Here is a 22,675-nt window from a genome sequence, read left to right on the forward strand (position 1 = left end):
AGCCCTTATTTTTATTTTAGCCCTCTTACAATGGGTACTTTTAAGGCATTTGATAGCAAATGATTTTTTCTTCCAAAACAAATGTGTTTAATATGTAAGTCTAGAAAGAAAAAACAAAACAAAAATGAGCTGGGCTTCAAATTCTTCCAGCTGCAGAGTCATTTGCAGGTTGTGGAGCAGGACAAGTCTGTTGCAGTCAGGCCGGGTGCCAATTCCAACGGGCTCATGTGTCATCTCTGGCACAAAAATCACAGGTCGCCAAACCCAGATTTGGGTTTAAAGGAAGAGGCATGAACAAGGCGGCTCTGGGTTGTGAAGCTCAGGCTGCTCTTTACCACCAAAAATTTGCCTTAAATATGATTCTTCTCAGGGGTGTTTTTCTCCTCTTTTAAGCAAAACAAGAAGTCAAGTACTTGTTTACCCTAAATTGCATTTTTTGATCTCTCTCTTCTGCTCTCTTTGCCCCTCATTTGTGTGTCCTTCCCAGGGAGAAAAGTGGTTCAGAGTACAGTCTGAGGGTGGAGCTTGGGGCTGTGCCAGTTCATTTTCAGATTAGGTATTTCGAAACAGAGTTTTAGGCATGTGCAGGGTTTAGGCTTCTACCCAAGGAATCTATTTTCACTTGCAGGGAGATTTCACACTGTAATTACTATAATGAAGCAAAATGTGGTATGGGGTGAGGGAGGAGAACATTGTTACTAACCCTTGGATATTAACCCCTACAAAGCAAGTTTGGAACTGCCATATATTATCGTTATTAACATTTGAGTGCTCTGTGCTTGACACTGTTTTTAGAGCTTTCACTATCTTGTTCTATTTAATCCTAATACCCTATGACATAAGCATTATTGTTGTTGTTATTATTATCATTATCAGTGTTCTCACTTTAGGAAATGGAGGCACAGAAAGTTCAAGTAACCATCCACTATCACACAGCTTTGTAAGAAGCAGAACCAGCTTAGCAGGTTAGGTAGAGAGTGTCAAAGCCCATATTTTCTTTTTTCTCTCTTTTTTTTAGACTGCAGGGTGGAGTATAATCACCTTGACCTCCTAGGTTCTAGTGAGCCTCCTGCCTAAGCCTTCCAGTAGCTGGGACTACAGGTGCACGCCACCATACTTGGCTAATTTATGTATGTATGTATGTATTTATTTTTGAGACAGTGAGGCCCGCGATCTTGGCTCACTGCAGCCTTAACCTCCTCGGCTCAGGTGATCCTCCCACCTCAGCTTCTTTTTTTTTTTTGAGACGGAGTCTCGCTCTGTCACCCAGGCTGGAGTGCAGTGGCCGGATCTCAGCTCACTGCAAGCTCCGCCTCCTGGGTTTACGCCATTCTCCTGCCTCAGCCTCCCGAATAGCTGGGACTACAGGTGCCCGCCACCTCGCCCGGCTAGTTTTTTGTATTTTTTAGTAGAGATGGGGTTTCATCATGTTAGCCAGGATGGTCTCGATCTCCTGACCTCGTGATCCGCCCGTCTCGGCCTCCCAAAGTGCTGGGATCACAGGCTTGAGCCACCGCGCCCGGCCCCACCTCAGCTTCTTGAGTAGCTGGGAGATTACAGGCGCATGCCACCACACCCGGCTAATTGCTTTTTTTTTTTGGTAGAGACAGGGTTTTACCATGTTGCCTAGGCTGGTCTCAAACTCCTGAGATCAAGTGATCTACCCACCTGGCCCTCCCAAAGTGCTTGGATTACAGGCAGAGAGCCACTGCGCCTGGCCATAATTTTTCTAATTTTGTAGAGACAGGGGGTCTCACTTTGTTGCCCAGGCTGGTCTTGAACTCCTGGAAAGCCCACACTCTTAACCACTAGGGTATCTGGCTATATGTCACACAATGAAAGAGGGGAGAATGTGGGAGACAGTGGTAGGGACAGAAACTGAGGCAGGAAAATGACTTGAGCCTAAAAGGTCCAGGCTGCAGTGAGCCGTGATCATGCCACTGCACTACAGCCTGGGTGGCAGAGTGATACCCTGTCTCAAAACAAAACAAAAAAAAAATCAGCTGGGCATGGTGTCTCACTTCTGTAATCTCAGCACTTTCAGAGGCTGAGGCGGGCGGATTGCTTGAGGTCAGGAGTTTGAGACCAGCCTGGCCAACATGGTGAAACCCCGTCTCTACTAAAAACAAAATTTGCCTGGCGTAGTGGTGCACACCTGTAATCCCAGCTACCTGGGAGTCTGAGGCAAGAGAATCACTTGAACCCGGGAGGCAGAGGTTGCAGTGAGCCGAGATTGTGCCATTACACTCTAGCCTGGGTGACAGAGCGAGATTCCATCTCAAAAAATAAAAACAAAGGCCGGGCAAGGTGGCTCATGTCTGTAATCCCAGCACTTTGGGAGGCCGAGGCGGGTGGATCACAAGGTCAGGAGTTCAAGACCAGCCTGGCCAACATAGTGAAACCCCGTCTCTACTAAAAATACAAAAAATTAGCCGGGCCTGGTGGCAGGCACCTGTAATCCCAGCTACTCAGGAGGCTGAGGCAGGAGAATCACTTAAACCCGGGAGGCAGATGTTGCAGTGAGCAGAGATTGCGCCACTGCACCCCAGCCTGGGCGACAGTGTGAGACTCCACCTCAAAAAAACAAAACAAAACAAAAACAAAAAAACTCAAAAAACAAACCTGTGTACCCTAAACCTAAACGTACTAATTGATCACATTTTGCCACATTTGCTCACCTGTTCTTTCTCTCCTGTGTGTGTGCATTTTTTCTCCCTAAATCATTGGAGAGTAATTTGCAAGCAGGCTAGTTACCATTGTTACCCGTCTGGAGTTCCTTTCGTATAAAACATGTGACCCAAGCTAGATCAATTGAATAGATTACTTTTCGGAATTTGAATCTTGGAATAGGGTAATGAGAGGACAGGATAAAATGATTGATCTTCTCTAGATCTACTGCTGGTTTCAGATAAGATGTTCAAGTATGGCGAGGCGCGGTGGCTCACACCTGTAATCCCAGCACTTGGAGGGTCCAAGGCAGGTGGATCACCTGAGGTCAGTTTAAGACCAGCCTGGCCAAAGTGGTAAAATCCTGTCTCTACTAAAAATACAAAAATTAGCCAGATGTGGTGGCGCATGCCTTGTAATCCCAGCTACTTGGGAGGTGAGGCAGGAGAATTGCTTGAACCTGGGAGGCGGAGGGTGCAGTGAGCCATGATTGCACCACTGCACTCCAGCCTGGACCACAAGAACAAAACTCCATCTCAAAAAAAAAAAAAAAAAAAAAATTCTAAAAAAATTCAGATGGTGTATGGTATGAATCATTATGAAGGCAAAGCAGGGTAATATGACTATGTTTGTGTCTGTGTGTGTGTTTAGTGCTTTAGAAGTTCTATCTGAGGACGAGACATTGCAGCAGAGACTTGAATGGCAATAGAGAGCAAGCCAGGAGGAAAGAAAATTCTAGACAAAAGGAACAACATGTGCACAGGTCCTGAGGCAGGAATGTGCTTGGTGTGTTCAGGAAAGTTAGTGTGACAGGGAGTGGGAAATAGGGAGAGATATATCACTTGAGATCAGGGAGGGGAGCAGAGACCAAATCAATTAGGGTCAGAGTAGTTTGTTTTTTTTTAATGGAGTCAGGGTCTCACTCTGTCACCCAGGCTGGAGTGCACTGGCACAATTATAGCTCACTGTAGCCTCGAACTTGCAGGTTCAAGCAATCCTCTCACCTCAGTTTTCTGAGTAGCTAGGATTAGAAGTGTGGGCCACCACACCCAGCTAGCGTCTGAGTTTCATCCCAAATGCAATGGGATGCCATTCGAAGCTGTCTATTTGGAAGTTTTTTGTTTTTTGTTTGTTTTTGAGATGGAGTTTCACTCTTGTTGCCCTGGCTAGAGTGCAGTGGCACGATCTCGGCTCACTACGACCTCTGCCTCCTGGGTTCAAGAGATTCTCCTGCTTCAGCCTCCCAAGTAGCTAGGACTACAGGTGTGCACCACCATGCCCAGCTAATTTTATAATTTTAGTAGAGACGGGGTTTCACTATGTTGGTCAGGCTGGCCTCAAACCCCTGACCTCAAGTGATCCACCCTCCTCGCCCTCCCAAAGTGCTGGAATTACAGGTGTGAACCACCGCACCCAGCCTAGGTTGGAAGTAACATGATGTAATACATGATTTTTCAAGGATCCCTCTGGCTACTGTATGGAGAGTGCCTTATAGAGGACCAATGGGAGAGAAGCAAGGAGAGTAGCTAGGAGACAGGTGCAGTTGCTGAGGTGAAAGGCCATACAGGTGTGAGCATTTCATCTCTGGATTCTCAGCATCTAACACAGTATTTTGTTATTTTTATTTAATATATATATATATTTGAGATGGAGTCTCTGTCGCTCAGGCTGGAGTGCAGTGGTGCAAGCATGGCTCACTGCAGCCTTGACCCCCTCTACTCAGACAATCTTCCCACCTCAGCCTCCTGAGTAGTTGGGAATACAAGCAGGCGCCACCACACCAAGCTAATTTTAAAATTTTTTGTAGAGACTGGGTCTCTGCTTATTGCCAAGGCCCGTCTTGAGCTCCTGGGCTCAAGCAATCTCTCAGCCTTCCAAAGCGTTGGGATTACAGGCCTAAGCCACTGTGCCCTGGAGGAAAGGAGATTTCTTTTTCTTTTTTTTTTTTTTTGAGACAGGGTTCCACTCTTGTGGCCCAGGCTGGAGTGCAGTGGCATGATCTCGGCTCACTGCAACCTCTGCCTCCTGGGTTCAAGTGATTCTCCTGCCTCAGCCTCCCAAGTAGCTGGGATTACAGGCACCTGCCACCATACCCGGCTCATTTTTTGTATTTTCAGTAGAGATGGGGTTTCGCCATGTTGGCCAGGCTGGTCTGGAACTCCTGACCTCAGGTGATCCGCCCGCCTCGGCCTCCCAAAGTGCTGGGATTACAGGTGTGAGCCGCCGTGCCAGGCCCGGAAATGAGATCTTTTATTTTTTAATTTTTAAATTTTTACTTATTTTATTTTTTATTTTTTATTTTGAGACAGAGTTTCCCTCTTGTTGCCCAGGCTTGAGTGCAATGGTGCCATCTCAGCTCATCGCAACCTCCGCCTCCCGTGTTCAAGCGATTCTCTTGCCTCAGCCTCCCGAGTAGCTGGGATTACAGGCATGCGCTACCATGCTCAGCTAATTTTGTATTCTTGGTAGTGACCAGGTTTCTCCATGTTGGTCAGGGTGGTCTCGAACTCCCGACCTCAGGTGATCTGCCTGCCTTGGCCTCCCCAAGTGCTGGGATTACAGGCATGAGTCACCGCTCCTGGCGGAAATGAGATATTTTAAATAACATAAGTAAACAGAAATATATTGTGATTTTAATGGTAATTCATGCTCTGAAAAGAAATGAAGAAAGGAATAGGAGTAGGGAAAGCTGGGATCAGAGTGGGCAGGAAGTTAAAATAGAGCAATTAGGGAAAGCCTCACTGAAGAAGTGACATTTGGACAATGACCGTGGGGGAGATTAGGGAATGGGTTATTTGAATTTTCTGGGAAAATAGTGTTCTAGGCAGAGGAAATAGCAAGTGCACGATCTTTAAGGCCAGAGTGTTCCAAGCACATTGGAAAGGCCCAAGAAGTCCACTGTAGCTAAATTACAGAAGTGAGTGGAAGAGAAGAAGGTGATGAGTTTAGAGAGAGAAGGGGAGGGCAAGAGACAGGCTGTACGGGGCTTTGCAGGTTACTGCAAGAATTTTGCAGGAGGGACATAAACTGACTTGATTCTTATCAGGATCCCTCTGGCTGCTGTGTTGAGTATAGTCTCTAAGGGGAAAGAGTGGAAGCAGAGAGAACACTGAGGAGGCTGCTGCAGTGGTCCAGGTGGGAAATGATGGTGCTGACCGTGGAGGGGGTAAATGGTCAGATTATTTTATTTTATTCACACTCAACACATCTAATACTGATTCAATATTATCTAACCTACGGTCTACATTGAAATTGCCCCCCAAAATTCTTTCTACATAAAAAAATCATCCTGAATCCAATCAAGTCTCACCTATTGCGTTTGGTTTTCACCTCTTTCATGCTGTCATATTTTTAAGACTCCAGGCTTGATGTTTTGTAGAATGTCCCATATTCTGAATTCGTTTATTTTTTCATGGTTAGATTCAGGTTAGCTTTGTGTGTGTGTGTATGTGGCAAGAATACGACAGAGGTAGCAATATGCTTTCCTCACTGCATCATATTAGGAGATACATAACAACAGTCCTGACCCATTATTGGTGGTGCTAAGTTTCATCACTTGGGTAAGGGGGTGCCTGCCAGATCTCTCCATTGTAAAGCATAAATACGCTGTTCTTTATTGTAAGTCATAAATACGGTGTGGGATGATACTTCGGGACTAAATATACCGTGAATATACTGCTGCCCAACATTTCATCCAGCGACTTCAGCAGCTAAGGAACAGCCTCGTGGCTTCCGACCTTGTGCCTCACTCAGTTCGCTCATCTGAAAAATGAGGATGATCATGGTCCCTAGGGGATGCTTGTTTTGAGGATCCGTGCTTGGCATACCAGAAACGCTCCACAAATGTTAGGTATTACTGGACGAAGGCAAATATGAAAAAAATTAAGGGCAGGGCTAGGGCTGCATTCCGGTTCTCCGGATCCCGAGACAGCTCCCAGTTGCTGCTGGGCGAAAGCTGCCGGACGATCCCACGTGGCCACGCCCTCCGCCGCGGAAGCCAGGGTGGGGACGCTGGAACCCTGGGCCGGCCGCGCAAGGCCCCCTGGGACCGGTAGTGCTGGGCGTGGCCTCGGGACTACATATCCCAGTGGCCCCCGCGCGGCGACTTCAGCTGCCGCCTCAGCCCCTCCACAGCGACGGCGGCGGCTGCGGCTGAGTCGGTGGCGGCGGCGGCGGCGGCGGCGGCGGCGGCTGCGGGCTGAGCGGCGAGTTTCCCATTTAAAGCTGAGCTGCGAGGAAAATGGCGGCGGGAGGTGAGTGGAGATAAAGGAGGAGGCGGCGGCAGGCGAGGGCGTGGAGTGCGAGGCGGAGGGAAGAGGGGTGAGTTCCCCAGGCTGCCAGAGCCGGCGGCTTCAGATCTGCCGAGACACTGAGGGGCGCGCCGGCCGGGGGACGCACTGAGGTAGTTTCAGGGTGTCGGGGCCGCGCCGCTTCCCCTCAGCCCGGGGGGCGGCCCGCGGCGGTCAGAGCGGAGACGAGGCTGGGTGGCAGCCGGCTTGGGGATCCGAGGGGGTCCCCGCGCGGAGGGGTCACCCGAGGAGTTTGCGGGGAGACTGCAGGGGCCCACTTTCCCCTTCTGTCCGTAAAGTTTTTTTCTTCCTCTTGCCTCCCCCAGCCCTTTTGAAAGCTCCCCGCGTCCTCCTCCTGCTGCCCCGGCTCCTTAGCAGCTATTGGGAAGCACGGGAGGGAGAAGCCACGGGGACCCCCCCACCCCACTAGCCTCCCAGCTGGGTGAGATTTGGTTGCTGTGTTTCCTCTTGCACTTGGGCATTTAAAAAATATTTTAACACGAATTGTCCGCAGAATTTTCATGTTGGGCTCCGGTAGGTTCTTAGTTTTCTCGGTAAAAAGGCGTTTTACTACCTCTGGTGTGAAGGCTGGGAAATGGCAAGTGGGAAGTTGGTTGATTAAATTTGGGGTTTGTCTGTCTTTATTACTACTTTTTTTTTTGCTCCCCTGTCTCTTATTTTATGAACATCGACTCAGTTCGTCATGGTTTAAATAAACTACTTGTCTTGTACCTGCCTTAACAAAACTAGCCATGGGTCGTTGGGAGACTTAGTTGCTTCCTAGGCAGTTTGAGGGCATCTAGGGTGGGAAAGTTAACCGAGAGAGCAGCCGTGAGAGAGCGAGCATCTACCTCACTAGCAGGAGTTTGGGATTCCCAAATGGAATGACAGGGAAGCTCTGAGATTCTCTCGAAGTCGAAACTTTTTTTTTCCCCCTCCCGAATGCGAAGACTTCCTTTATTGCAGTATTTGAGCAGGGCTTCAAAACCAACCTGTTTTTGTTATTAAGCCTGTACGGTAAAGAAACAGGAAGGAGGAGAGTACCAGCTGTCTTGCTGCAGTGGTTATAAATGGAGTGGAATGAGATGTGTGAGAGAGGTAGTAGTATTGAGTAAGATTGCTGCATCTCTTTGATTTAAATGCCTGGCCTCGGATCCGCCTAACTGATCCCTGGCTGCAAAAAAGCTTCAGTATTTGTTGCAGCAGGTTGTTGAGAAGGTGATTGGAGGAATAAAAATCTTAGGTGTTCAGCGAATGCTGCACAAACGAAAATGTTAATGGAAACCTGTAAGTTTGTGAATTGTTTGTTCTTGAAAATATTTTAAATGTATGCTCATTAAGAATATGGTTCTACCGCATAATATCCAATTGGAAAGGTATAAACACATTGAAAAGTGAAATCTCCCTTTCACGCCAAACCTCCCCTTCTCAGAGGCAAAGACTGTTACTGGTTTTTAGAATATCCTTGGTCTTTGAAATAATTATTTTAAGATTTTCATTTGAAACCACTTCTGTTGGATACCCAAAGCAGGGAAATAAAATGAACAGAAGAAACAGAAAATGTGGGAATACTGTTTTTGCTCTCTTAAAAAAAATGTTGACAGCTATTGGAAAAAGCTCTTCTGAACTTACTCCTTATGTCACCTTATCTATTAATACCGTTAAAGAAATAACAATCTGTGGGGCTTTAGGATAAAGAACTCTGCCAGGGTTCATTGTTTGTATGTAAAATGAAGCCTCTGCTTGTAACATGTAAAATGATATTGAACACTATAGCTCCTGTCACTAGAGGTTGCTTCAGGTTCTGCATTTAAATGAGCAGTAATCTAAATTGCCTGTGATCCTAAATTATAGGGGCATTTTATGTATAGATAGAAATGACTTAATTGTCCAATCAGCATTTGAAATAAAAGAGGCATATACCAGCTTTTCCCACATAGATGATGAGGATTGTGGACTAAGTAGGAGGCTGTAATATTTCTAGAGCAATTATAGGAGATGTTTCTACCGTATTTAACTACAAAGGCTTTGAAAATGTACAACAACTTGAGCATCAATAGCAGTATTTATATTTTTATATTTCAGAATGGTTGTTTTAACAATTTGCCAACACTAACGATTTGTTAAGGAAATTCAGTGATATTAGAGCTAGGTTATTAAAGATTATATTAAATAATTTCACTATATTTTGAAAATGATTATGCTGTGCATTTCCTTCTCTGTATAAAAATTATTTCTAAAAAGTGCCACCCACCTCCTGAGCAAATAAATTCGAATTCAGTAAGGAGTGAAGTACTGTTGCACCTGGGACCCTTTTTCTAGGCGATATGCAAATAAAAAGTAGTTTAAAAATGGTTGCTTACTAATGTCTTCTTGACGGTCTTTTGAAATAAGATTTCTTGCAGGGATATAAGAAATAAGGTTTCTTGCAGTTTCTTAAAGATAAAAGCTAAATGTGGCTTTTTTTTTCTTTTTTCTTTTTTTTAAATGAATTCAGTTCTTCCTGCTGGGCGCAGTGGCTCAGGCCTGTAATGCCAGCAGCTTGGGAGGCCGAGGCAGGTGGATCACGAGGTCAGGAGTTTGAGACCAGCCTGGCCAATATGGTGAAACCCCGTTACTGCTAAAAATACAAAAATTAGCCGGGCGTGGTGGCGAGCACCTGTAGTCCCAGCTACTCAGGAGGCTGAGGCAGAAGAATGGCTTGAACTGGGAAGACAGATGTTGCAGTGAGCCGAGATTGAGCCAGTTGCACTCCAGCCTGGGCAACAGAATGAGACTGTCTCAAGAAAAAAAAAAAAAATTAAGTCTTGTGCATTAACAGTATGATTCTGGAATAATTCCTTTTAACTTGGAGTACTGTAATTGAAAAGTCTTTTAAAAAATAATTTAAAAATAAATTTTTAGTTTGGACAATAGGGTAAGATTTTAAAAACTCTGCTATTGTCCTATCCCAAATTGATGGTTAAAATAAATGGCTTTGGGGTTTTTTTTTTGCAGGCAGGGGTAGTTTTTTTTCTTTTCTTTTGTTTTTTTGAGACGGAGTTTTGCTCTGTTGCCCAGCCTGGAGTGCAGTGGCATGATCTTGGCTCACTGCAACCTCTGGGTTCAAGCAGTTCTCCTGCCGCAGCCTTCCGAGTAGCTGGGATTACAGGCGTGCGCCATCACACCCGGCAATTTTTGTGTTTTTAGTAGAGACAAGGTTTACCATGTTGGCCAGGCTTGTCTCAAACTTCCACCCTCAGGTAATCCACCTGCCTTGGTCTCCCAAAGTGCTGGGATTACAGGTGTAAGCCATCATGCCAGCCTGCATTTTTAAAAACTATATAATTTCACACTTTGGCCAGAGGAGGTAGAGTACTTTTGAAAACTTTTAATTTGTTGCAAGTTTAGAATGCATATAGCGGCCAGTGACTTTTTGTCTACAACAGCAAATTTGTCACAATTTAATACAATTGTTACCCTGTAAAGCTATCTAGGACAAGAAAAAGACAAGACTTTTTGATCATGATTGACGAGATTACCTGTACCACTTTGGTTTGAATCTTTGGTATAAATATTTTTTTTAGCATTATTGAGCAGTTAAAGCTCTGAGAGCAGAAAATTAGTATTGGAAATATATGTTAACTTTTTCTTTTTTTTCTCATACTTCAAAAGATTGAAAAACAAGGGGACTATATGTTGGTTTGGATTCTCAGGAATAGCTTTGAGATTGAGTGCTGCAGTAAAGTGTAGGCATTTTCTTCTTTTTTTCTTTTTTTTTTTTGAGATGGAGTCTTGCTCTTGCCCAAGCTGGAGTGCAGTGGTGATCTTGACTTACTGCAACCTCTGCCTCCCAGGTTCAAGTGATTCTCATGCCTCTGCCCCCACCCAAGTAGCTGGGACTATCGGCGCTCACCACCATGCCCGGCTAATTTTTGTATTTTTAGTAGAGCCGGGGTTTCACCATGTTGGCCAGACTGGTCTTGAACTCCTGATCTCAGGTGATCCACCCGCTTTGGCCTCCCAAAGTGCTAGGATTACAGGCTTGGGCCACCACTCCCGGCCCATTTTCTCCCATTTTATGAGTGCTTCTTGGGGTGGGGAGGGGGTTACAAAATAAACATGTCTGAGTTAAGTTGGAGGAGGGGCTTTGTGGTAATGAGGCATATTCCATGAGTTTGGTCATGTTTTTGCTAGGTAAATTCATTTTGTCCATTGTTTTTCTGAGAGGGTTTCTGGGAGAAAATTATTTTGGGTTAAAGATGCAATTTATCCAGAGCCTAACTTTATTTTCAGCCCCTTAACAAATTATGGAATTGAATTTAATTGCCCTTCCCTTTCCTACCTTCTGGTGGAGAGTTTTTAAATGAACAGGAAAATGGCCAGAAGATACACAGCAGGAGTAGAATGGGAGACCTGCAGTGTGTAGAAGGCCGATTTATCCACAAACTGGATAATCTTAGGCTGCATGCTGCCAGTACCTATGTTAGCATTAACTCAGTTTGGTAGGTACTGCCAGCCTAGGTCAATTTACAGTGGGGGGCAGTAATAGGGTTTATTTAACTAACTGTGTAGTAAACTTTGTGGCCTGAGGCAAAGGAAAGGAGTCTGACCTGACTGGCAAACAGGTTTTACCCATTTAAAATAATATTCTAAGAGCAATTGTCTGGCTTTTTAAATATTTTTTTAGGAACATCTGTGTCTTTTTAAAATTTTCTGTTAATTTTTTTAATTGATATGTTCTAGGAAAGGGTGTGACATTTTTCATCTGTTATTCCTATGAAAAGGTATTCTGTTGAAATGTTTAATTTCCTTGGTTAGAGGCTATGAGTTAGGATTATGCAGCTTTGCTTTTTGGAAACCAGGGTGACTAGATTACTGAATTTAACTATTGATTAGCCACATAATGATGAAAAGGGAATATTGGCCTGGGTATCACACAGTAATGGATAATCTGCTCCCTGGGGCTTTGCTTTTGGTGGCTATGGCAGCTGAGTTGGAGTGGTAGATGGATAGATGGGAAAGGACTGCAGAAGTCAGCATAATCCTCAATTAGGATAAGCCTTATGGTTAATTGAATGTTGAGTATACAGGTTAAATCCCATTATAACGAACTCCAGGGGACTGGCCAAATTATTTTGTTGTACTGGGATTAGACTTTATTAAATATTGTTTAAAACAGTCTTTTTGTTAGAGGTGTTAGAGATTTTGGAAAAATTTCAATTTATTGTAACAATTTGGCAAGTTGTTCATGAACCTTCCATTTTTAATGGTTTTACCTTTAAAAAGGAAAGAAAGCATGTTGAGCTGGGCAATGGCAGAGCATGTGTATCACCCCCTCCACACCATGTTTTGAGTAGCTCTTGGTTTATGTCAACAACCTAATAAGTTTGTTAGTGAGCACTACCACCATCGAAGTGTGGTCAGAAGAATGGGAAATTCCCCAGGTTTGCAGGTGACTGGTGCTATTAATTTTTTCTGTCCCCAACAACATTTTTTTTTATTTTTAAAAACCCTGATCCTCAGAGCACCCAACAACTTTTTTTTTTGTTTTGTTTGTTTGAGATGGAGTTTCACTCTTGTTGCCCAGGCTGGAGTGCAATCGCATGATCTCGGCTCACCGTAACCTTTGCCTCCCAGAGTCAAGCGATTATCTTGCCTTAGCCTCTGGAGTAGCTGGGATTACAGGCATGTGCCACCACACCGGCTAATTTTGTATTTTTAGTAGAGACGGGGTTTCTCCATGTTGGTCAGGCTGGTCTTGAACTCCCGACCTCAGGTGATCCACCTGCCCCGGCCTCCCAAAGTGCTGGGATTACAGGTGTGAGCCACTGTGCCTGGCCAACAACTTTAAAAAAAATAAAGTGGCTCACGCCTGTAATCCCAGAACTTTAGGAGGCTGAGGCGGGTGGATCACCTGAGGTCGGGAGTTCAAGACCAGCCTGACCAACATGGAGAAACCCCGTCTCTACTAAAAATACAAAAATTAGCCAGGCATGGTGGCGCATGCCTGTAATCCCAGCTGCTCGAGAGGCTGAGGCAGGAGACTCACTTGAACCCGGGAGGTGGAGGTTGTGGTGAGCTGAGATTGCGCCATTGCACTCCAGCCTGGGCAAAAAGAGTGAAATTTCACCTCAAAAAAAAAAAAAAAAAAAAGAATATACATTATTTTCGTTTGAAATTTAAGTCAGCAATAATTGACTTAGCTCTTTTCTCCTCAGCTATCAATGTAGTTTGAGATTTTTAGGTATAAATTGTATTGTTAAAAAAAAGGATAGTGATGTAGTTTTTAACTTTGTGATACTATGCATATAAATATGAAACTTTTCAGAAACAAGCTTAATTTATATACATATAAGAAAAAGACTATTCTTATGCTTGGCTAGAAATATACTTCTTTCTGTCCTGTACTTTTATTAGATTGGTGTTTGCCAAGCTTCAGGTATTTACCTCCCACCTTCATATCTAAGGCTAGCATTTTTAGTTTGTTTAGAGAATTTCGATTGGGTGCAGCAAGACATTTTTGAAGTCATTCTTTTAAGTAGATGTTCCATGAAAGAGGGAAAATCTGAAAGAAGGAATTTCAAAGCAACCCAAGCAGTGTTTTGAAAATTCTCAAGACTTAAGAATAATGACTGACTAGTAGGCAGGAAGCCTGCAGTTGTATTGTGGTATTGTTCCTCCATCTCATGCATTTCAGAACTTTAGTACAAAAGAGGAGAAAGCATGGGGAGGGGAAGAAAGGGTTTTAACAAAGAAGGGGGCACTTTTGGAGTAAATATTCTTTGCCCTTCTGTTTTAAATGAAATCTAAAGCCATATTATTTTTACTTTGAAAGAAAATATGTATCATAATCTAAATGTCCTAACTGACATCTTTGTAAATGAAAGTTAATTGCTGTTGGTGGAAAGAGCAGCATGATCATATGTTGAGTTTCAAAACAGAACTTTGATTAAAAAGAAATCTACATGTGAAACACTTTTTTTTCCTTTTTGGTACCTGATCAATATATTTTGTTAACTTGTTACTTTGAAAAGACTTACCTAGGGCAGAGTTGAGAATAATTTGTAAGCATGTACTATAAGCTTTGGGCAAATCAATCTCTTTAGGCCAGTTTTTAAAATTTTAAAACAAAGGGTGCTCTGTATGATCTTCCAAGGTTCCTTATTTTATACAGTTGTATAAACTTAAGGCATTATATAGATATGTACAATGGTCTTTTATTTAAATTTTATTGATCGAACGTAAATGAATTAAGTTCTTTATACTAGTAATGGTGTGAAGTTAGATGCAGCTTTCAGTGCTGACTCATAAAGAATTTAGAGGCTGGGTCCCATGGCTCACACCTGTAATCTCAGCACTTTGAGAGGAGCCCAGGAATTTGAGACCAGCCTGGGCAACAAAGTAAGACCCCGTCTCTACAAAAAATAGGAAAAAAATTAGCCGGGCATGGTGGTGTGCGCCTGCGGCCCCAGCCGCATGTGAAACTGAGCTGGGAGGATGACGTGAGCCCAGGAGGTCGAGGGTGAAATGAGCTGTGATTGTGCCATTGCACGCCAGCCTGAGTGACAGAATGAGACCCTGTCTCAAAAGGGACTTTAATCTTCTGACTTCATCATAGTATATGCTATAAGTGGGTAAAAGTGTGTGTGTGTGTGTGTGTGTGTGTGTGTGTGTGTGTGAGAGAGAGATAGAGGGAGAGATTTTCAGCCCCTTCCTTCTGGTGTAAGAAAAGCAAATGTGGCCGGGCGCGGTGGCTCAAGCCTGTAATCTCAGCACTTTGGGAGGCCGAGACGGGCGGATCACGAGGTCAGGAGATCGAGACCATCCTGGCTAACACGGTGAAACCCCGTCTCTACTAAAAAATACAAAAAACTAGCCGGGCGTGGTGGCGGCACCTGTAGTCCCAGCTACTCGGGAGGCTGAGGCAGGAGAATGGCGTAAACCCGGGAGGCGGAGCTTGCAGTGAGCTGAGATCCGGTCACTGGACTCCAGCCTGGGAGACAGCGAGACTCCGCCTCAAAAAAAAAAAAAAAAAAAAAAAAGAAAAGCAAATGTAATTTTCTTTACTCTCAGTGAAATTGCTGTCATTGAAATGGATTATTGAATTTAAGTCATCTTGTAGAGTAGCTATATAAGCTTGAGTTTGTTTCCTGATTGAAATTTGGCAATTTTTGGGCTGAGTGTATTGGCTCATGCCTGTAATCCCAGCAATTTGGGAGGCTGAGACCAGAGACTTGCTTGAGCCCAGGAGTTCAAGACCAGCCTGGGCAACATAGCAAGACCTCTATCTCTATTAAAAAAAACTGGCACTTTTATTTGAAAATGTTATAAGATTTACTTAGTACCATTTATCAAATTGTCCCTTTAGTCTACTACACACTCTGTGTTCCATCCCAGCTCATCTGTTTCCTCTTGCTTGCTTGGTAGTAATTGTGTTTTATGACAATGTGTTAATCTCAACTGAGGTAGTTGTCTTCACCGCAGTTGGAACAGTATTTGACTGCATCTAGGAAAATCTACCAGTGAGGAAACTCCACCAGTGAGAAAAATAACTCCACACATCTTACATCACTGGAGGGTCAGTGATATCTTTGTCATATAAGAAGACAGGACGGTTACCATATTAAGTTTAAAACTACTTTCATCAGGAGTCAATAAAATGGAATCCGGAAAGCGACTTTAAAAGTACGCAATAATGGCCACGTGCCATAGTTCACGCCTGTAATCCCAGCACTTTGGGAGGCCGAGGTGAGGGGATCATGAAGTCAGGAGTTGGAGACCACCCTGGCCAAGATGGTGAAACCCTGTCTCTACTAAAAATGTAAAAAAAAAATTAGCTAGGCATGGTGGTGGGCACCTGTTACCCCAGCTACTTGGGAGGCTGAGGCAAGAGAATCGCTTGAACCCTGGAGCTAGAGGTTGTAATGAGCCAAGATTGTGCCACTGCACTCTAGCCTGGGTGACAGGGCAAGATTCCATCTCAGAAAAAAAAAAGTACATGATCATATCTAGAATGGTAGAAGCCTTGATTGTATGGGTTCTAAGATTTGGCAAAACTGTAAGCATGAACTTGCCCAGTAACCTTCAATTTCCATTTTCTTTTCCCCAAATCACAATATAGTAATCTACATGTGACTTTTTTTTTTTTTTTGAGACGGAGTCTCGCTCTGTCGCCCAGGCTGGAGTTCAGTGGCCGGATCTCAGCTCACTGCAAGCTCCGCCTCCCGGGTTCCCACCATTCTCCTGCCTCAGCCTCCCAAGTAGCTGGGACTACAGGCGCCGCCACCTCACCCGGCTAGTTTTTTGGATTTTTTAGTAGAGACCGGGTTTCACCGTGTTAGCCAAGATGGTCTCGATCTCCTGACCTCGTGATCCGCCCGTCTCGGCCTCCCAAAGTGCTGGGATTACAGGCTTGAGCCACCGCGCCCAGCCTACATGTGACTTTTAAAAATAAATTTTTGGAGAGGGTCTTGCTGTCACCTAGGATGGAGTGTAGTGTCACCATCACAGTTCACCATAGCCTTGACCTCCTGGGCTCAAGCGGTCCTCCCAGCGCAGCCTCCCGGTAGCTGTGACTACAGGCACATGCCACCATTCCCGGCTGATGTTTTTAAGTTTTGTGTAGACGAATGTTTTTGTTTCATGTAGAGGGTGTGTCTCTGGCTGGTCTTGAACTCTTGGGATCAAGCGGTCCTTCTGCCTTGGCCTCCCAGAGTGCTAGGATTACAGACATGAGCCATCATGCCCAGCATAGTGAGTTTTCTTAAACTGAGTTTTCATACCACTATTCTAAGTCTTGAGGCCTTAAACTTCAATCATCTTTAATTTGCTGCTGCTTGGTGGTTGTTGCTTACTCGTCAATGCACAGACATACTTAATCAGTGATTATTATGCTTTTACTATTTAAGGAACTGTGAGAGTTAACAAAGTTTGTGACCTCCAAGTGTGCACAATCAGGTACTCCCATCCCTTCAGTACAAGGCAATCAGTGATAAGTCGGTTTTGCCTATAGAGATTGTAGAGAAGTTCAGAGGAGGCAAGGGACTACTACTTACCCAGGCCGTCAGGGTACAGCACGTTGAAGAATAAGATTTAAACATTTTTTTTTTCTTTTTTTCGAGATAGAGTCTCACTATGTTGCCCAGGCCAGAGTGCAGTGGCATGATCGTGGTTCACTGCAGCTTTGACCACCAGGGCTCAAGTGATTTTCCTGCCTCTGCCTCCCAAGTAGCTGGAACTACGTGTGTACACCACCATGCCTAATTTTTTTTTTCTTTTTTTTTTGAGACAGAGTCTCTCTTTGTCACCCAGGCTAGAGGGCAGTGGTACTAGATATGTATATCTCGAGATATATACATATAGATACATATTTATCTATCTATCTATCTATATATTTTTTTGAGACAGGGTCTCACTGTGTCACCCAGGCTAGAATGCAGTGGTACTGTCTCAGCTCACTGCAGCCTCCGCCTCCCCGGTTCAAGTGAGTCTCCTTCCTCAGCCACCTGAGTAGCTGGGATTATAGGCAGCACTACCACACCCAGCTAATTTTTTTTATTTTTAGTAGAGACAGGGTTTCACCATGTTGGCCAGGCTGATGTGAACTCCTGGCATCATGATCTGCCCATCTCCAAAAATAAAGTAAGTGGGAACTATGCTGCACATGGACCTATTGTGTGGAATAACAGACAAGAGACTAGGAAGGTTGAGGAGGGGGATGATGAGAGATTACTTAATGGGTACAATGTATGTGATTTGGGTAAATGATGCCCTAAAAGTCCTGGCTTCACCATTAGGCAATCTATGCATGTAACAAAATTACACTTGTACCCCATAAACTTATACAAATTAAAAAAAAAAAATCAGGCTGGGTCCTGGGGCATATGCCCATAATATCAATACTTTGAGAGGCTGAGGCAGGAGGACTACTTAAAGCCGGAAGTTAAAGACTAGCCTTTGAATGTAGTGAGACCCAATCCTATGAAAAAAAAGGAAATAATAAAATAAATAATTTTTACAAAAAACAAAGAAAATATGAACACACAAAAAGTTTTTCATCTAGGAAAAAGAACTAATTTACATCTCAATAAGATAAAAACAGTCCAACTTAAAAACAGGCAAAAGAGGCTGGACTTGGTGGCTCATGCCTGTAATCCCAGTGCTTTGGGAGGCTGAGGTGGGCGGATCACGAGGTCAAGAGATCGAGACCATCCTGGCCAACATGATGAAACCCTGTCTCTACTAAAAATACAAAAATTAGCTGGGCATGGTGGCAGGCGCCTGTAATCCCACCTACTCAGGAGGCTGAGGCAGGAGAATTGCTTGAACCTAGGAGGCGGAGGTTGCAGTGTGCTGAGATAGCGCTACAGCACTTGAGCCTGGCAACAGAGCGAGACTGTCTCACAAAAAAAAAAGAAAAAGGCAAAAGATAGATACAGAGACTTCACAGAAAAAAAGTACACCAATGGCAAATAAGTACGAAAAAAGATGCTCAGCATCAGCCATTAGGGAAACTGAAAACTACAGCGAGATATCACTATCCACCCACTATGAGGGGTAACATTAAAAAGACTGACCATACCAGCTGTTGCTAAGAATGTGGAACAACTAGAACTGTATCATACATGGATACGTGGCTAGGAGAAATGTGAAATGGTACCATCACTTTGAGAAACAGTAGGCAGTTTCTTTAAATTTGTAAATATTGGCTAGGCGCAATGGCTCATGCCTGTAACCCCAGCACTTTGGAAGGCTGAGGCGGGGGGATCACTTGAGGTCAGGAGTTTGAGACCAGCCTGGCCGACATGGCAAAACCCCATCTCTACTAAAAATACAAAAAATTAGCAGGTGTGGTGGCACGTGCCTGTAATCCCAGCTTCTCGGGAGGCCGAGGCATGAGAATAGCTGAGACATGAGAAGAGCCCGGAAGGCGGAGGTTGCGGTGAGCCGAGATCCTGCCACTGCACTCCAGCCGGGGAAACAGAGCAAGACTGTTGTCTCAAAAAAATTTAAAAAAATAAAATAAATTTGTAAATATTATACACCTAGCATATAACCTAGCCATTCTACTTTTGGGTTCTACCCAAGGGAAATACGAGCTTAGGTCCACACACTACCCTGTACACAAATATGCAGAGAAGCCGCTTACTTACCATCGAATACATATGAGTATATTTACTTCCAGTTTTGTTTGAAATAATATGAAACTGAATAAATCATAATATAACCATACAATGGAATGCAGTGTAATTATTAGAAATTTCTAAGCAACTATTGGCCGGGCGAGGTGGCTCAAGTCTGTAACCTCAGCACTTTGGGAGGCTGAGGCAAGCAGATCATTCAAGGCCAGGAGTTTGAGACCAGCCTGGCCAACATGGCAAAATGTGGTCTCTACTAAAAATACAGAAATTAGCTGGGCATGGTGACACACACCTATAATCCCAGCTACTCAGGAGACTGAAACATGAGACTCACTTGAATCCAGGAGGCAGAGGTTGCAGTGAGCCAAGATCGCGCCACTACACTCCAGCCTGGGCGACACAGCGAGACTCTGTCTCAAAAAAAAAAAAAGAAAAAATTTCTAAGCACCTGTAAATCAAACTGATATGAATCCTTCCCCAAGATCATTTTAAAAGTATATACAGTGCAAAACAGGGCTCTTGAGTGCCAGTTACATAGGTGTGTTCATTTTATAATAATTTTGGCAAGCTGTACTTGTGCCCTTCCATAAATATGTTATACATCAATTTAAAGTTTGCCAAAAATATAGGAGAAATGCTTAAACTTAAAAACTTTAAACTATATGTATATATGTATGCCTAGACTAGGGTAACAATGGTTGCAGCGCAGGGGAGGAGGCAGCTAAGAAAGCCACTGTATACCCTTTGATAACTTTTAAATTGATCTGATGTGTACCTGTGGTTTATTTCAAAAAGTATTTTCTTAACTGAGACCATTTGCAACTCTCTTTAAGTTAATATTTTCTTAATATAGAAATAAAGTAGAGGCAGAGATGGGTTTAGGTCCATAACAGTTCTTCATAACCCAATTTCAAATTTTCTACATATCACAACAGTCTCATTCTCTGAAATTTATACTGAAAAAACAGTATAGATTTCAAAAATAAACTTGTAACAAACCTTTTTTTTTTTTTTTTTTTTTGAGACAGAGTCTCTGTTGCTCAGGCTGCAGTTCAGTGGTACAATCTCGACTCACTGAAATCTCTGCCTCCCAGGTTCAAGCGATTCTCATGTCTCAGCCTCTGGAGTAGCTGGGATTACAGGCATGTGCCATTACGCCTACCTAATTTTTTTTTTGTATTGTTGGTAGAGATGGGGTTTCGCCATGCTGGCCTGGCTGGTCTCGAATTCCTGGCTTCAAGTGATCTGGCCCACTTTGGCCTCCCAAACTGCTGGGATCACAGGCGTGCTGTTTTTTTTTTTTTTTTTGAGACAGTCTTTCTCTGTCACCCAGGCTAAAGAGCAGTGGTGCAATTTCAGCTCACTGCAACCTCTGCTTCCAGAGTAGCTGGAATTACAGGTGCCTGCCACTATGCCTGGCTAATTTTTATATTTTAAGTAGAGACAGGGTTTTACCATGTTGGCCAGGCTGGTCTTGAACTCGTGACTTTAGGTGATCCGCTTGCCTCAGCCTCCCAAAGTGCTGGGATTACAGGCATGAGCCACCACACCCGTCCTCTTGTAGTTTAAATAGTGTTTTGTATAAGATTTTATTTGTGTTAAAAAAAAAAAATTCTACAGCAAAAGAGGTTTGAAAAACTGGGACTATGAATGATATAATGTATATTAAGCATTTAACACTGCCCAGGGACAGACAACAGACACATAAATAGCAACTTTTAATAGCTATATATAAATATATATAAAATAAATACATATTATGTATACATATTATATATAAACATATACATATTTTGTATATAAATATATATTATATATAAATATATATACATATTATATATATATATATTTTGAGGCCTAGTCTCGCTCTGTTGCCCAAGCTGGAGTGCAGTGGCACGATTTTGGCTCACCACAACCTCCACCTCCTGGGTTCAAACAATTATCCTGCCTCGGTCTCCCCAGTAGCTGGGACTATAGGTGTGCGCCACCATGCCTGGATAATTTTTGTATTTTTAGTAGAGATGAGGTTTCACTGTGTTGGTCTCGAACTCCTGATGTCATGATCCACCCCCCTCAGCCTCCCAAAGTGTTGGAATTACAGGCATGAGCCACCGCACCCAAGTTTTTATGTATTTATTTATTTTTAAGACAGGTCACTGGGTCACTCTTACCCAGGCTGGAGTACAGTGGCATGATCTCAGCTCACTGCAGTCTGCCTCCAGGGTTTAAGTGATTCTCATGCCTTAGTGTCTTGAGTAGCTCGGACTAGAGGCATGCACCACCAGTCCCAGCTAATTTTTTATTTTTTAGTAGAGATGGGATTTCGCTATGTTGGCTGGTCTTGAACTCCTGGCCTCAAGTGGTCTGCCCACCTCAGCTTCCCAGTGTGTTAGGATTACAGGCGTGAGCCATTGCTCTCAGCCTTAATACCAATATTATCATCAATCAATAAATGGTAGCTTTTCTGTGGTACATCCAGACAATGGAATATTATTCAGTACTAAAAAGAAACGTGCTATCAACTCATGAAGAGATGTGAAGAAAACTTAAATATATGGTACTGAGTGAAAGAAGCCAATTTGGAAAGGCCACATACTGTATGATTCTAACCATGTGACATCTTAGAAAAGGCAAAATTTTGGAAACCCTAGAAAGATCAGTGGTTGCCAGGAGTTAGTGGGGAGGAAAGAATGAGTAGGCAGAGCACAGTACTCTCAGGGTAATGAAACTACTGTGTATGATAGATACTATAATGGTAGATATATGTTGTTATAAATTGTTCCAAACTCATAAAATGCGCAATACCAGGAGTAAACTCTAATGTGAACTGTACACTGGATGGTGATGATGGGTCAATGTAGGTACAAATGTATCAACATGGTGCGGGGATGGTGATAGGGGAGGCTACATGTGGGTTCGGGCAGGAGGTATATGGCAAATCTCTGTATCTTCTGTTCAGTATTGCTGTGAACCTAAAATAGCTCTAACAAAATAAAGTATTAAAAAACAAATGGCAGCTTTTATCTTTTACACCCAGGAATAGGAACTGAAATGTAGATCAGGACACAGGGAAGAGAATTTTACTGGAATAAGAGGATAGAAGACAGAGCAAGAGTCTAGACTATCAAGCAACTGAAGTATAAATAAGATACACACATAGAATTAGAAAGATGATGGTTGAAATGAAAATTAGAGTCAGATTATGAAAATCTTTGGGAGCCCCATGCGAAGTTTAGTTTCGAATTTTAGACAACAGACGACAAAGAGAGATTTCAGGCAGTCAAGCAGGCTGGGCGCAGTGGCTCAAGCCTGTAATCCCAGTACTTTGGGAGGCCGAGGCAGGCATATCATTGAGGTCAGGAGTTCAAGACTAGCTTGACCAACATGGTGAAACCCTGTTGTACAGAAAAATACAAAAATTAGCCAGGCATGGGGGCACACACCTGTAGTCCCAGCTACTTGGGAGGCTGAGGTGGGAAAATCGCTTGAACCAAGGAGGCAGAGGTTGAGCCAAGATCATGCCATTGCACTCTAGCCTGGGCGAGAGTGAGACCCTGTCTCAAAAAAAAAAAAAAAAAAAAAAAAAAAAAAATTGCT

General features: G+C 43.6%; 1 protein-coding gene across 4 annotated transcripts in view; it reads left to right on the forward strand.

Moving 5' to 3' along the window:
- The first annotated feature begins 6,746 nt into the window (after window positions 1-6,746).
- NCOA3 (nuclear receptor coactivator 3) overlaps window positions 6,747-22,675 on the forward strand; it is a 149,108-nt gene continuing 133,179 nt past the window's right edge. For 2 of the 4 annotated variants that reach the window (XM_010384151.2, XM_010384152.2), the window contains exon 1: window positions 6,747-6,920. The gene's annotated coding sequence lies outside the window, so the exon portion shown is untranslated. The remainder of the gene's footprint in view (window positions 6,921-22,675) is intronic. The other 2 variants (XM_030915273.1, XM_030915272.1) reach the window with 2 other exon arrangements.

The sequence above is a fragment of the Rhinopithecus roxellana genome, chromosome 13 (genome assembly GCF_007565055.1).
Source record: "Rhinopithecus roxellana isolate Shanxi Qingling chromosome 13, ASM756505v1, whole genome shotgun sequence".
Classification (NCBI taxonomy): domain Eukaryota; kingdom Metazoa; phylum Chordata; class Mammalia; order Primates; family Cercopithecidae; genus Rhinopithecus; species Rhinopithecus roxellana.